At 35.6% G+C, this 13,296-nt stretch overlaps 2 pseudogenes; both read right to left on the reverse strand.

Moving 5' to 3' along the window:
- Positions 1-723: 723 nt before the first annotated feature.
- Positions 724-4,470, reverse strand: LOC132304720 (rhamnogalacturonan I rhamnosyltransferase 1-like; annotated as a pseudogene).
- Positions 4,471-8,682: 4,212 nt separating this feature from the next.
- Positions 8,683-12,518, reverse strand: LOC132304721 (rhamnogalacturonan I rhamnosyltransferase 1-like; annotated as a pseudogene).
- Between the last annotated feature and the right edge of the window lie 778 nt (positions 12,519-13,296).

Genomic DNA, 13,296 nt, shown 5'->3' on the forward strand with positions numbered 1-13,296 from the left:
GAGGGTCAGATGTACATAACTTTACCTTCGCATGCAGAAAGGTTGTTTCTTTGCTACCAACCTGTGACATCTAATGTCCGGAAGACCGTCACTGTGTACCATCAATTAAATTTGAAGTGAGAGAATATTGAAATTCTGCAGTTGCTTTTGGTTGAAAGGAAAGGAAAAGGAAAAGAAATGTTGCTTTCCTTCAATTCTCATGTTTTTGGTTGCCACATGAAAGTGTTGGCCTGATTGTCATAATTCTCATTTGAGAAGTACTTTTACCTCAAATTCTATACATTATTATATGTCTCAAAGAAGTAGAAGTCTTTGGTTCCTTTCCTGAAAACCAAATAATTTATTATCTTTACTTCAATGCACTTTATATATATATATATATATATATATATATATATATATATATATATATATATTTATTGTGAATATCATAGAAACATGGTTATATTATTTGGTTTAATGTACAAAAGCATTCAGAAGAGCTGATATTAGCTAATACTGAGAAAAACTCAGTAGCCTTTTCATAGGAGAACATACATGAAAGTAAACACAAGAGGGACCAAACTTTCATAGTCCCCAAACCCTAGTACACACTGAAATTCTTGCACAACCAGCTCTGTTATTGCCCTGCATTTTCTGGGCTCTCTGGTTTATATCATCAAATTGAATGAAAATGAACAGAGACATTGAAACTACAGTTGAGGCGTAGCGAATAATTGTACGCTAGCTTGATGGTTCTTCTGCCATTGGAGGCAAGCATTCTTGTGGATTGGACCAGAAATAGTCCTCTACCTTTGGTTTTCGAGGAATCACCACTCTCCCAGTTGGATTCCCCATACGGTCCGCATGAGCTTCCTTCACTAGAAGGGAAAAATTTTCCCAGTTTAGTTTCCCTTTGCTGTATTTGTCTATCAGATTCAAGAAGCTTTCTATCTGGAAGAATTGTCTTCTTGAATCCCAAGTACCTGAAGTTGAATTGAAGTACATATACATTAATGTGTCAGATGCATCAAATATATATATAAAGCAATTATGTATTGCACACGCAAAGAACACACATCGCCTAGGACTTATATGTGTGGATGCCCCTACACGGTGTAGACACCTTTTGAAAACCATGAGCACGGAGAGTGTGCAAACCGAATGGTACCTGTGGGGATAAGTTCATGACACTTCTATGTGGTACCTTTGGTCATGGAAGTTGTGTATACATAATAGTATTTTGAATACGAATTATGTTAAGCAAATCACTTGATAATACCGTCTATGTGTAAATGTCTCCTAATTGTGTAGACACGTTTTGAAAACCTTAGTCACGGAAGTTGTGTATACAGATTAGTATTTTGAATACAAATTATGTTAAGCAAATCACTTGATCATACCGTCTATGGCCTTCAACAACTTTTGCCATGTTTCCTCCTATTGTAGGGAAGAATATATCACTCTCTATTGATACAATATAGTCCAACGCTGCCATTCGAGATGAATGATTCATAAATGGCAAAAGCTCTGAAGGTTGCAGCAGTGTCTCTTTCTTGACCTGTTGGGAATCACAAAAAGCAACACATGAAAAAAGCACAAACCCATTTACAAGTTGTTCTTAATTGAAGCTTGAAATTAGTACTAACCAAATTCGGGAAAGCCTCAGCCAGACTCGCCAATCGCCTCTCTCCCTTATATATATCTCCAGCAGCAATCTATATCTGCATGTCACGATCAATGTCAAGCGCGCGCAATGTCAGAGCTGTTTCCTCAGGAGTCATAGGACACAAACCATCCGTTCTCTTCTTTGTGGAATTTATAACCTTTTCTTTCCACCAAGGATAAGCATACCTAACAACCACCACATAATTTTAAACACACAACATTTTAATCAATATATCTAAACATTCAATTAATTACCTCATTTTTGTCAGCTCTTCCACCTCTTCTTCATTGCAACCTTCAGTACAACCAGAGAAGGCCAACATGTCCATTTCATACCTTAAATGAAGAACCAGAAATGGACCTTTTTGCCTCAAAATCTCAATATCCTTCTACCCAACGCCTCTATTGGGGGAGCAAATCTCAGAGCATTGTAGTTCACTCGACAACGCAGCTTTTGAACCTCCGTAGGTAGTCCATTATTAGCAAGACGAGCATCTGTTTTAGGCAAATGCAAGAGCTCGTACTCTTCAATCAGCGGAAGAACCTGTGTTCATACAAATAAATATAATTTTAATTTGTGTAGGCACACACATATACACACACAGATGATTAAAGCTAGGAGAATTACAAACCTTGTGAAGGTAATAGGACATATTAGACCAGCTAACTGGTGGCATGGAGTAAAATGGTCCCATATCCTCCACTGTCTTTAAATATGGAGGCAGTTCTTTGGATATTTGAACCTCCTCTCTCAATGATGTGACGAAATAATCCACGTCGAATATATCATTGAACTGACTGTAATTGAATGAAGTGATTTTGGTAATGGTTAATATATTGGGGATGATAGAATTCTTTTATATATGAATATATTTTAAAGAATTCATATATAATTTGTTCAATGATAAGAAAACAATTTATATAGTTTAATTAATTAATTAATTACCTGTGATCATTCCAAAAGGAGGTTTTGTCCAATTCAGGAATTATAAGTGTGACATTCATATATCTTGCAATGGCAACCATGTCACAAATCTGTAGAGCAAACCAAAGTAGGGTTAATTAGGGGGGGAAAAAAAGTAAAGAAAAAACAGAAGAAACATATATATGTATATGTATATATAACATACTCCGGCTCTCATTTGATTGAGTCCCCCATTGCCCGAGACCATCAGATAACCATTATTCTTATAAACCCCTGTAGGCAACGATATGATATTTAGTGTGAGGATGATACCAAGAATAATTATTTTTTAAAAATAATTATTTTTAAAAAATAGAAACTTAAAATACCGACCTTAAGAGTCCTTTTAGCAACAAATTTAATTACCAAACTTTGAAGAGAGAAAAAAAAAAAAAGAAAATAGTTTGAATAAAGGAATGCAACTTTTTTTAAGAGAATATAAAAAAGAAGAAGAGGAGTAAGAATGAAAAGAAAGGAAAAATTAAAAATATTTTTAAAAATAATTATTTTAGTGGGCATTTTTGTAAAATTTTAATTATAAGCCTATTTGCAATAAAAAATTAATTGGCCCAAGCGTAAATAATTATTTCAAAGGGCATTTTTTACTTTTTTATATATTATTGGCCTACGTGTAATAAAAATTAATGGCCGTTTTCAAGGAAAAAATTATTTTAGGGGGGTATTTTGAAAACTTTTATAAATTATAGGCCAATTTGTAATTAAAACTAATGGACCAGCATGGGCCCAGGGGGCATGCTCCCCCGCTGGGCCTATGCTGGTTCCGCCCCTGGATATGGTAGTCTCTTGATCAGTATTCATGTTACAAGAAAATATTAAACAAAGATTTGTAACATCCTCGATTTCTAAAGAACACGATGAGCTTAAGTTATTTAGTTATGCATGGACCTTCTTGCATACTTTTACATACATACATATATATACATATACTCTCTCTGTCCAAAAAAAAGATGTCCTGTTTGGGGAACTATGACACGATTTCCTAAACAGAACATCTTTTTCGAGACAGAGAGAGTATATGTATATAATTGTGTGTGTCTGAGCAGGGGCGGAGTTAGAATTTTAGTTTAGGGGGCACTGTGTTAAATATATATATATTTAAAGGAGTAAAAAAAAAAAAAAAAATGTAAGAAAAATGACAATGTTAAAAAGAAAAAAATAAAATTTAATTTAACAAAGAAAATTTAACTTCTTTTAAGAAATTTGAAGAGTAAATTAGGAAAAAAAAAAAACCTAGAGATAAATAATTTTAGGGGTGTATATAAAAGATTCCATATATATACATATAAAATATAAAAAAAATTCTATATGTATAGTGGACTGGGGACAAGTGCACCGGCATACACTCCCCTGTGTCTGAGTGTTGCATACTTTATTTTTGAGAACTCACAAATTGTTATCGTAATATATACTATGACAATCTTCACTTGATCATATATTATATATGATTGAATCTAGCTCCCACATGTTTAACATAGGATTATTTGGGACAACTTTGAAACTTACACACAATTATTAATAATTATACAATTAGTTCAAACTTAAAAGCAAAGAAAGCTTATCTCAACTCTTAAAATGCCAAACTATGAGGAAAAAAAAAAAAAGAACTAAGAAAGCATGCTTAGTACTCACTTTTAGGTGGAAGACGATCATCAGAAGAAGTGGAAGTCGAAGACCAACGCTGCACCACCTTCGGCCCCCACGTCTCGACCATTGCCACCACCTGCACTGCACAAGCCCACAGCAACACTATGGTTGTCACCCGAATTACCCACATCCTTTATTTGAGCCCGAGCAGCCATAGAATGCTTCAGCTTTTCGAGCTTAATCTTTCCCAAGTACTTCAATCCATTCTTATTACCATCATATGACTCTTTTTCGTTGAAGTACTCCACCAGCTCAGAATCCTTGGACATCCTCGAATCAATACTAACAAAATAGTGAACTTTTTTACAACAAAGGTTATGGCTTTGGCAGACAGACAGAACTCCGGGCAGAAAGTGGTTTTTTTTCCGACAAGACTCCGACGAGTATAACCGGACAGGCCAGAAGTCAGTTGTGTGCAAGGAGGTTGCTTGGCCTTTTAAACACGGAGAGAGATATAAAGAGGGTTTTGTGCATGTGGGGGAAGGAGACTTCAATTATATACATCAAAGAGTAATGACTTGATTTTGTTGTTAATTGATACGGTAATGGTGGCAACGTCAACACTTAAATCCATGGCACAAACAATTTATTAATTAAATTATTATTGAGAGGTATTAGGTTTTTACAGGAAGTTTGGATTGAAAGTTTTTTTTAATCTAGATAACATGAATTTAGGAATGCTAGAGATCCTATATCAGATTCAAATGAAAACTAAAATAAGTATGATAGATATACAAATTTTTAGATCTGTAAACAAGAACTTACTCGTTATAATTGGTATCTAAATTAAACCATTTCGTGATCCAATGTCACACCTAACCCGGATACATGATATTCTTAAAATTGTGCCCATCTTAAGAAAACAAATAGTATTTATTTTATTTTATATTTCTTTAACCTTTGACGGGTCATGGGTTGACTTGAATACCCATTCGTTTGGGTTCGCAACACACGCACAAACGCCGCCCTACCATTCCTAGATGACAATGTTCTATGCAAAGAGTTTTCACTCATGCTCTCATAAAGACGCCACACGTCTTCCTCTTGCCGGTCTATATAAGAACCTCCCATTGAAGCATCAACCATGCCTTTATAATTGTCCGATAAGCTTTCAAAGAAGAATTGGACCAATTGCCATTTAGGCATGTCATGGTGATGACACTTCCTAAGCAATTCATTGAAGCGTTCCCATGCCTCGTGGAAAGTTTCTCCCTCCCCATGTGTGAATTCTCTAATGGCGGTTCTCATAGCATTGGTCTTAGAAACCAGATAGTACTTTTTCAAAAATTATTGTTGCATTTCTGCCCAAGAAGTTATAGAAAAAGGCCTAAGGTTGTTAAACCAATACTTCGCCTTATCTTTAAGGGTGAATGGAAAAAGTTTCAATCTTAAAACTTCTTCCGGCATGTCCGTGTATCGAACGGTAGAACAAATTTCAAGAAACTCATCCAAATGCTTGTAAGGTTCTTCACTAGGAAGTCCATGAAAGTTAGGTAGCATTTGGATAGTTTGTGCTTTAATCTCATAATGGTGTGCTCTAAATGGTGGCAATTGAATGCATGTGGGTGCATTATACTCATTAGGCACATAGTGATCTCTCAATGCGAGTGGTGGATTAGCAACTTGAGGTGCAACATGGACACCTTGGTTATATTGAGCTTGATTAATGATGGGGGGTTGTGGTGCATACATTGGCCTTGGAATTCCCATTGGAATTTGGCCTTGTTGTTGAGGAGGTTGATGAATGTATGGCTTAGGTATGCCTAATGGAACTTGCATATTATCATTTTGCACATTAGGATGAAGGATGCCTTGTTGGTCTATGTGACCAAGGTCTTCAACATGATCATCATTGAGAGCGTCCATTGGAAGATTGGTTCTATGTGAACTTCCTCTTCACCTTGGATTCCTAATAGTGGATTCTAAATGCAAATCAAGAGGGACAAGAGTAGGTCTCAATGAACGACGACCATGCATGCACAATGCAACACGAATAAGCAACTTTCTCAACAATGCAATTAAACTTCACAACCACAATTTTCAAATGCAATGTATGTCAAATAAATGCCTCCACGTGGGCCCCCGATTTATCTAATGATGCTATGCAATGCCTCCACGTGGGCCCCCGATTTAACTAAGGAGATTGAGTAAGAAGGTCTCACAATAGTCCTTTAGCACTTTAACTCCAAAATTAAAAGCTTAGTTTAGCAATTTTACTTAACAATTTTTCATTTTAAGCATTTTTCCTTTGCTTTGCTTTGCTCCTTAGCTTGGAATTACTTTGCTAGCTCCTTGCTCAATGCACCTAGTCAATGGAGAACAAATTCAATAAGCAATCAAAAACAGAAAATAAAAAAAGAGTAAAGACACGATCAAAAAAGTACTAATCCTAATTGAATTTCACAATTCGACGTTGCCAATTTAAAATCCCCGGGAACGGCGCCAAAAACTGACCGGTCCTTGCCTTTACAACAAGGGTCGCGATACCAAGTCAAGCTTGAAGAGTTGTGAATTTAGGAGGTGGCCAAGTTTTACATTTATAAAAAGCCACTACTACCTTTCTCTATATAAAATATAGATAGGGCGAGTAGGGATCGTCCCAAAGGATTTGATGGTGTATCGAATTGTGAAACTATGGTAATTAGGGTTAGTAGGTCGAGTGATCACACAATTGATTGGTTGGTTGATTAAGCTAAATTGAATTCAACTAAATAAAATAATATGAAGTAAACAAGAGAGAGAGAGATCTTGGGGTGTAGAGATCACCACCAAGCAATAGTTTTCTATACTACTAACAAGTGATCAATTGAGGGTAATGGATGTGTTCCAATATGATAAGGGTGTGTGTGCATTAGGTTGATTCAATTGGCAAGGATGACAAATCAAGCAAGTATTGTCTAATCATCATGTGAAGAGCACAATATATCTAAACAATAGAGCATATATTGTCTAGACAACATGGGGATAGCACAATAGATCAAAACAAGTCATTAATCCTTCATTAAGCTCACAATCCACATACAACACAATATTAGAGGAATATGCCATTGGACTTACAAGCATGGAATATCAAACATCAAGAGTAGATTGTCCTCCCATCTAACATTACATTACCACTACACTAAATCTACACTACTAGCATGAAAATAAAGCTATCTAGACTAGGGGAGAGGTACAAACCATCAAGAATAGGCATAAACCATCAAATGAACCAAAATAGCATTCATTAAGCATATCATCTTGATAATCTCTAGATCTATAGCATCAATACACATAGACATGCATCAAAAACACTAAATCTAGAGATAAGCACATGAATATCCTACTCTAACATACATAGACATATGGATAGAATAGAATAGTCAATTGGAAGCATTAAACCATACAAACCATGAAATAATTAAGATTTATATATACATGAGTATCAAGATGTATCATACAACCCTAATCCCTCAATAATACACAAGATTAGAGTATAAAAAGCATGCTTGGGGCTAACTCTAGCCCCAAGAGGATGTCTAGCCACTCATGGTAGTGATGATCCAACCCTCAAGGGCTAACTCCATGGCTGTTCCTTGTTGGTGAAGATCTCCTCCAATGGTGCTCTAGCTTCCTCCCTTCTTCTTCTCCAAGAATAGCCTCCAAGATGATTTTCAATGTGTGACAAGAGACTCCTCCCAAAAAGTGTATTATATTCCTTATATAGGTAGGTCAAATACACCCCATGATGAGCTGTGGTCGTGCAAGGCATATTCTCCAATGATTGGATGAAGGACGGAATAAATGAGCTGGACTTTAACCTTTTCTCGCTGGAGGAAGTTCGATCGATCGAACCTTAACTTGGATCGATCGAAAATGGGTTCGATCGATCGAACTGCATCTTGGATCGATCGAAGTGGTCTGACTCCTCCGGATAAGGACAAGGCTGAGATATTTTCAAGATATTTATGGGGAAAAAGACAAAAGTGGTTGGTAGGCGTACAACTGTGGATAAGATCAATCATTTGAATAGGACAAAATAGGGTTCGATCGATCGAACTCTAAGTTGGATCGATCGAACTTTTCAGCTGCACAACTTGATTCCTTTTTGCTCCTTTCTTTCTCCACTTTGCTCCCTCCTTTGGTTTATCTCAGGATTGCTTCAATTAAGCTTTTATTTGGCTGAGTTAGCTCAATTTTGGGATTAGTGCCTGAAAATATAAATAACACGTAATAAGTCTAAAACGGCAAAGTAAGATAGATAAAGGTACTAGAATGCTTAAGTTTAACGGGTTTAAATGCGCATTTTTCAGTTCTCATCAGTTATTGCCCTGCATTTTCTGGGCTCTCTGGTTTATATCATCAAATTGAATGAAAATGAACAGAGACATTGAAACTACAGTTGATGCGTAGCGAATAATTGTACGCTAGCTTGATGGTTCTTCTGCCATTGGAGGCAAGCATTCTTGTGGATTGGACCAGAAATAGTCCTCTACCTTTGGTTTTCAAGGAATCACCACTCTCCTAGTTGGATTCCCCATACGGTCCGCATGAGCTTCCTTCACTAGAAGGGAAAAATTTTCCCAGTTTAGTTTCCCTTTGTTGTATTTGTCTATCAGATTCAAGAAGCTTTCTATCTGGAAGAATTGTCTTCTTGAATCCCAAGTACCTGAAGTTGAATTGAATTACATATACATTAATGTGTCAGATGCATCAAATATATATATAAAGCAATTATGTATTGCACACGCAAAGAACACACATCGCCTAGGACTTATATGTGTGGATGCCCCCTACACGGTGTAGACACCTTTTGAAAATCATGAGCACGAAGAGTGTGCAAACCGAATGGTACCTGTGGGGATAAGTTCATGACACTTCTATGTGTGTGAATGTCTCCTAACTGCGTAGACACGTTTTGAAAACTTTGGTCATGGAAGTTGTGTATACATATTAGTATTTTGAATACGAATTATGTTAAGCAAATCACTTGATAATACCGTCTATGTATAAATGTCTCCTAACTGTGTAGACACGTTTTGAAAACCTTAGTCATGGAAGTTGTGTATACAGATTAGTATTTTGAATACAAATTATGTTAAGCAAATCACTTGATCATACCATCTATGGCCTTCAACAACTTTTGCCATGTTTCCTCCTATTGTAGGGAAGAATATATCACTCTCTATTGATACAATATAGTCCAATGCTGCCATTCGAGATGAATGATTCATAAATGGCAAAAGCTCTGAAGGTTGCAGCAGTGTCTCTTTCTTGACCTGTTGGGATCACAAAAAGCAACACATGAAAAAAGCACAAATCCATTTACAAGTTGTTCTTAATTGAAGCTTGAAATTAGTACTAACCAAATTCGGGAAAGCCGCAGCCAGACTCGCCAATCGCCTCTCTCCCTTGTATATATCTCCAGCAGCAATATATATCTGCATGTCACGATCAATGTCAAGCGCGCGCAATGTCAGAGCTGTTTCCTCAGGAGTCATAGGACACAAACCATCCGTTCTCTTCTTTGTGGAATTTATAACCTTTTCTTTCCACCAAGGATAAGCATACCTAATAACCACCACATAATTTTAAACACACAACATTTTAATCAATATATCTAAACATTCAATTAATTACCTCATTTTTGTCAGCTCTTCCACCTCTTCTTCATTGCAACCTTCAGTACAACCAGAGAAGGCCAACATGTCCATTTCATACCTTAAATGAAGAACCAGAAATGGACCTTTTTGCCTCAAAATCTCAACTATCCTTCTACCCAACGCCTCTATTGGGGGAGCAAATCTCAGAGCATTGTAGTTCACTCGACAACGCAGCTTTTGAACCTCCGTAGGTAGTCCATTATTAGCAAGACGAGCATCTGTTTTAGGCAAATGCAAGAGCTCGTACTCTTCAATCAGCGGAAGAACCTGTGTTCATACAAATAAATATAATTTTAATTTGTATAGGCACACACATATACACACACACATGATTAAAGCTAGGAGAATTACAAACCTTGTGAAGGTAATAGGACATATTAGAACAGCTAACTGGTGGCATGGAGTAAAATGTTCCCATATCCTCCACTGTCTTTAAATATGGCGGCAGTTCTTTGGATATTTGAACCTCGTCTCTCAATGATGTGATGAAATAATCCACGTCAAATATATCATTGAACTGACTGTAATTGAATGAAGTGATTTTGGTAATGGTTAATATGTTGGGGATGAGAGAATTCTTTTATATATGAATATATTTTAAAGAATTCATATATAATTTGTTCAATGATAAGAAAATAATTTATATAGTTTAATTACTTAATTAATTACCTGTGATCATTCCAAAAGGAGGTTTTGTCCAATTCAGGAATTATAAGTGTGACATTCATATATCTTGCAACGGCAACCATGTCACAAATCTGTAGAGCAAACCAAAGTTGGGTTAATTAGGGGGGGAAAAAAAGTACAGAAAAAACAGAAGAAACATATATATGTATATGTATATATAACATACTCCGGCTCTCATTTGATTGAGTCCCCCATTGTCCGAGACCATCAGATAACCATTATTCTTATAAACCCCTGTAGGCAACGATATGATATTTAGTGTGAGGATGATACCAAGAATAATTATTTTTTAAAAATAATTATTTTTAAAAAATAGAAACTTAAAATACCGACCTTAAGAGTCCTTTTAGCAACAAATTTAATTACCAAACTTTGAAGAGAAAAAAAAAAAAAAAGAAAATAGTTTGAATAAAGGAATGCAACTTTTTTTTAAGAGAATATAAAAAAGAAGAAGAGGAGTAAGAATGAAAAGAAAGGAAAAATTAAAAATATTTTTAAAAAATAATTATTTTAGTGGGCATTTTTGTAAAATTTTAATTATAAGCCTATTTGCAATAAAAAATTAATTGGCCCAAGCGTAAATAATTATTTCAAAGGGCATTTTTTACTTTTTTATATATTATTGGCCTATGTGTAATAAAACTTAATGGCCGTTTTCTAGGAAAAAATTATTTTAGGGGGACATTTTGAAAACTTTTATAAATTATAGGCCAATTTGTAATTAAAACTAATGGACCAGCATGGGCCCAGGGGGCATGCTCCCCCGCTGGGCCTATGCTGGTTCCGCCCCTGGATATGGTAGTCTCTTGATCAGTATTCATGTTACAAGAAAATATTAAACAAAGATTTGTAACATCCTCGATTTCTAAAGAACACGATGAGCTTAAGTTATTCAGTTATGCATGGACCTTCTTGCATACTTTTACATACATACATATATATACATATACTCTCTCTGTCCAAAAAAAAGATGTCCTGTTTGGGGAACTATGACACGATTCCCTAAACAGGACATCTTTTTTTTGGACAGAGAGAGTATATGTATATACTTGTGTGTGTTTGAGCAGGGGCGGAGTTAGAATTTTAGTTTAGGGGGCACTGTGTTAAATATATATATATTTAAAGTAGTAAAAAAAAAAAAAAAAAATGTAAGAAAAATGACAACGTTAAAAAGAAAAAAATAAAATTTAATTTAACAAAGAAAATTTAACTTCTTTTAAGAAATTTGAAGAGTAAATTAGGAAGAAAAAAAAAAAAAAAAAAAAACTAGAGATAAATAATTTTAGGGGTGTATATAAAAAATTCCATATATATACATATAAAATATATTAAAAAAATCTATATGTATAGTGGACTGGGGACAAGTGCACCGGCATACACTCCCCTGTGTCTGAGTGTTGCATACTTTATTTTTGAGAGCTCACAAATTGTTATCGTAATATATACTATGACAATCTTCACTTGATCATATATTATATATGATTGAATCTAGCTCCCACATGTTTAACATAGGATTATTTGGGACAACTTTGAAACTTACACACAATTATTAATAATTATACAATTAGTTCAAACTTAAAAGCAAAGAAAGCTTATCTCACTCCTAAAATGCCAAACTATGAGGAAAAAAAAAAAAAGAATTAAGAAAGCATGCTTAGTACTCACTTTTAGGTGGAAGACGATCATCAGAAGAAGTGGAAGTGGAAGACCAACGCTGCACCACCTTCGGCCCCCACGTCTCGACCATTGCCACCACCTGCACTGCCCAAGCCCACAGCGACACTGTGGTTGTCACCCGAATTACCCACATCTTTATTTGAGCCCGAGCAGCCATAGAATGCTTCAGCTTTTCGAGCTTAATCTTTCCCAAGTACTTCAATCCATTCTTATTACCATCATATGACTCTTTTTCGTTGAAGTACTCCACCAGCTCAGAATCCTTGGACATCCTCGAATCAATACTAACAAAATAGTGAACTTTTTTACAACAAAGTCTTATGGCTTTGGCAGACAGACAGAACTCCGGGCAGAAAGTGGTTTTTTTCCCGACAAGACTCCGACGAGTATAACCGGACAGGCCAGAAGTCAGTTGTGTGCAAGGAGGTTGCTTGGCCTTTTAAACACGGAGAGAGATATAAAGAGGGTTTTGTGCATGTGGGGGAAGGAGACTTCAATTATATACATCAAAGAGTAATGACTTGATTTTGTTGTTAATTGATACGGTAATGGTGGCAACGTCAACACTTAAATCCAAGGCACAAACAATTTATTAATTAAATTATTATTGAGAGGTATTAGGTTTTTACAAGAAGTTTGGATTGAAATTTCTTTTAATCTAGATAAAATAAATTCAGGAATGCTAGAGATCTTATATCAAATTCAAATGGAAACTAAAATAGGTATTAATGGATAAATATACAAAGTTTTAGATCTGTAAACAAGAACTTACTCATTATAATTGGTATCAAAACTAAACCCATTTCGTAATCCAATGTCACACCTAACACGGATACATGATATTCTTAAAATTGTGCCCATCTTAAGAAAACAAATAGTATTTATTTTATTTTATATTTCTTTAACCTTTGACGGGTCATGGGTTGACTTGAATACCCATTCGTTTGGGTTCGCAACACACGCACAAACGCCGCCCTACCCTACCCATCATTATTTGCCTCCGCAACGCACGCA

Source organism: Cornus florida, unplaced genomic scaffold (assembly GCF_030987335.1).
Source record: "Cornus florida cultivar Cherokee Brave unplaced genomic scaffold, ASM3098733v1 CherokeeBrave_3.0.0_Hap2_Chr04, whole genome shotgun sequence".
Taxonomy (NCBI): Eukaryota; Viridiplantae; Streptophyta; class Magnoliopsida; order Cornales; family Cornaceae; genus Cornus; species Cornus florida.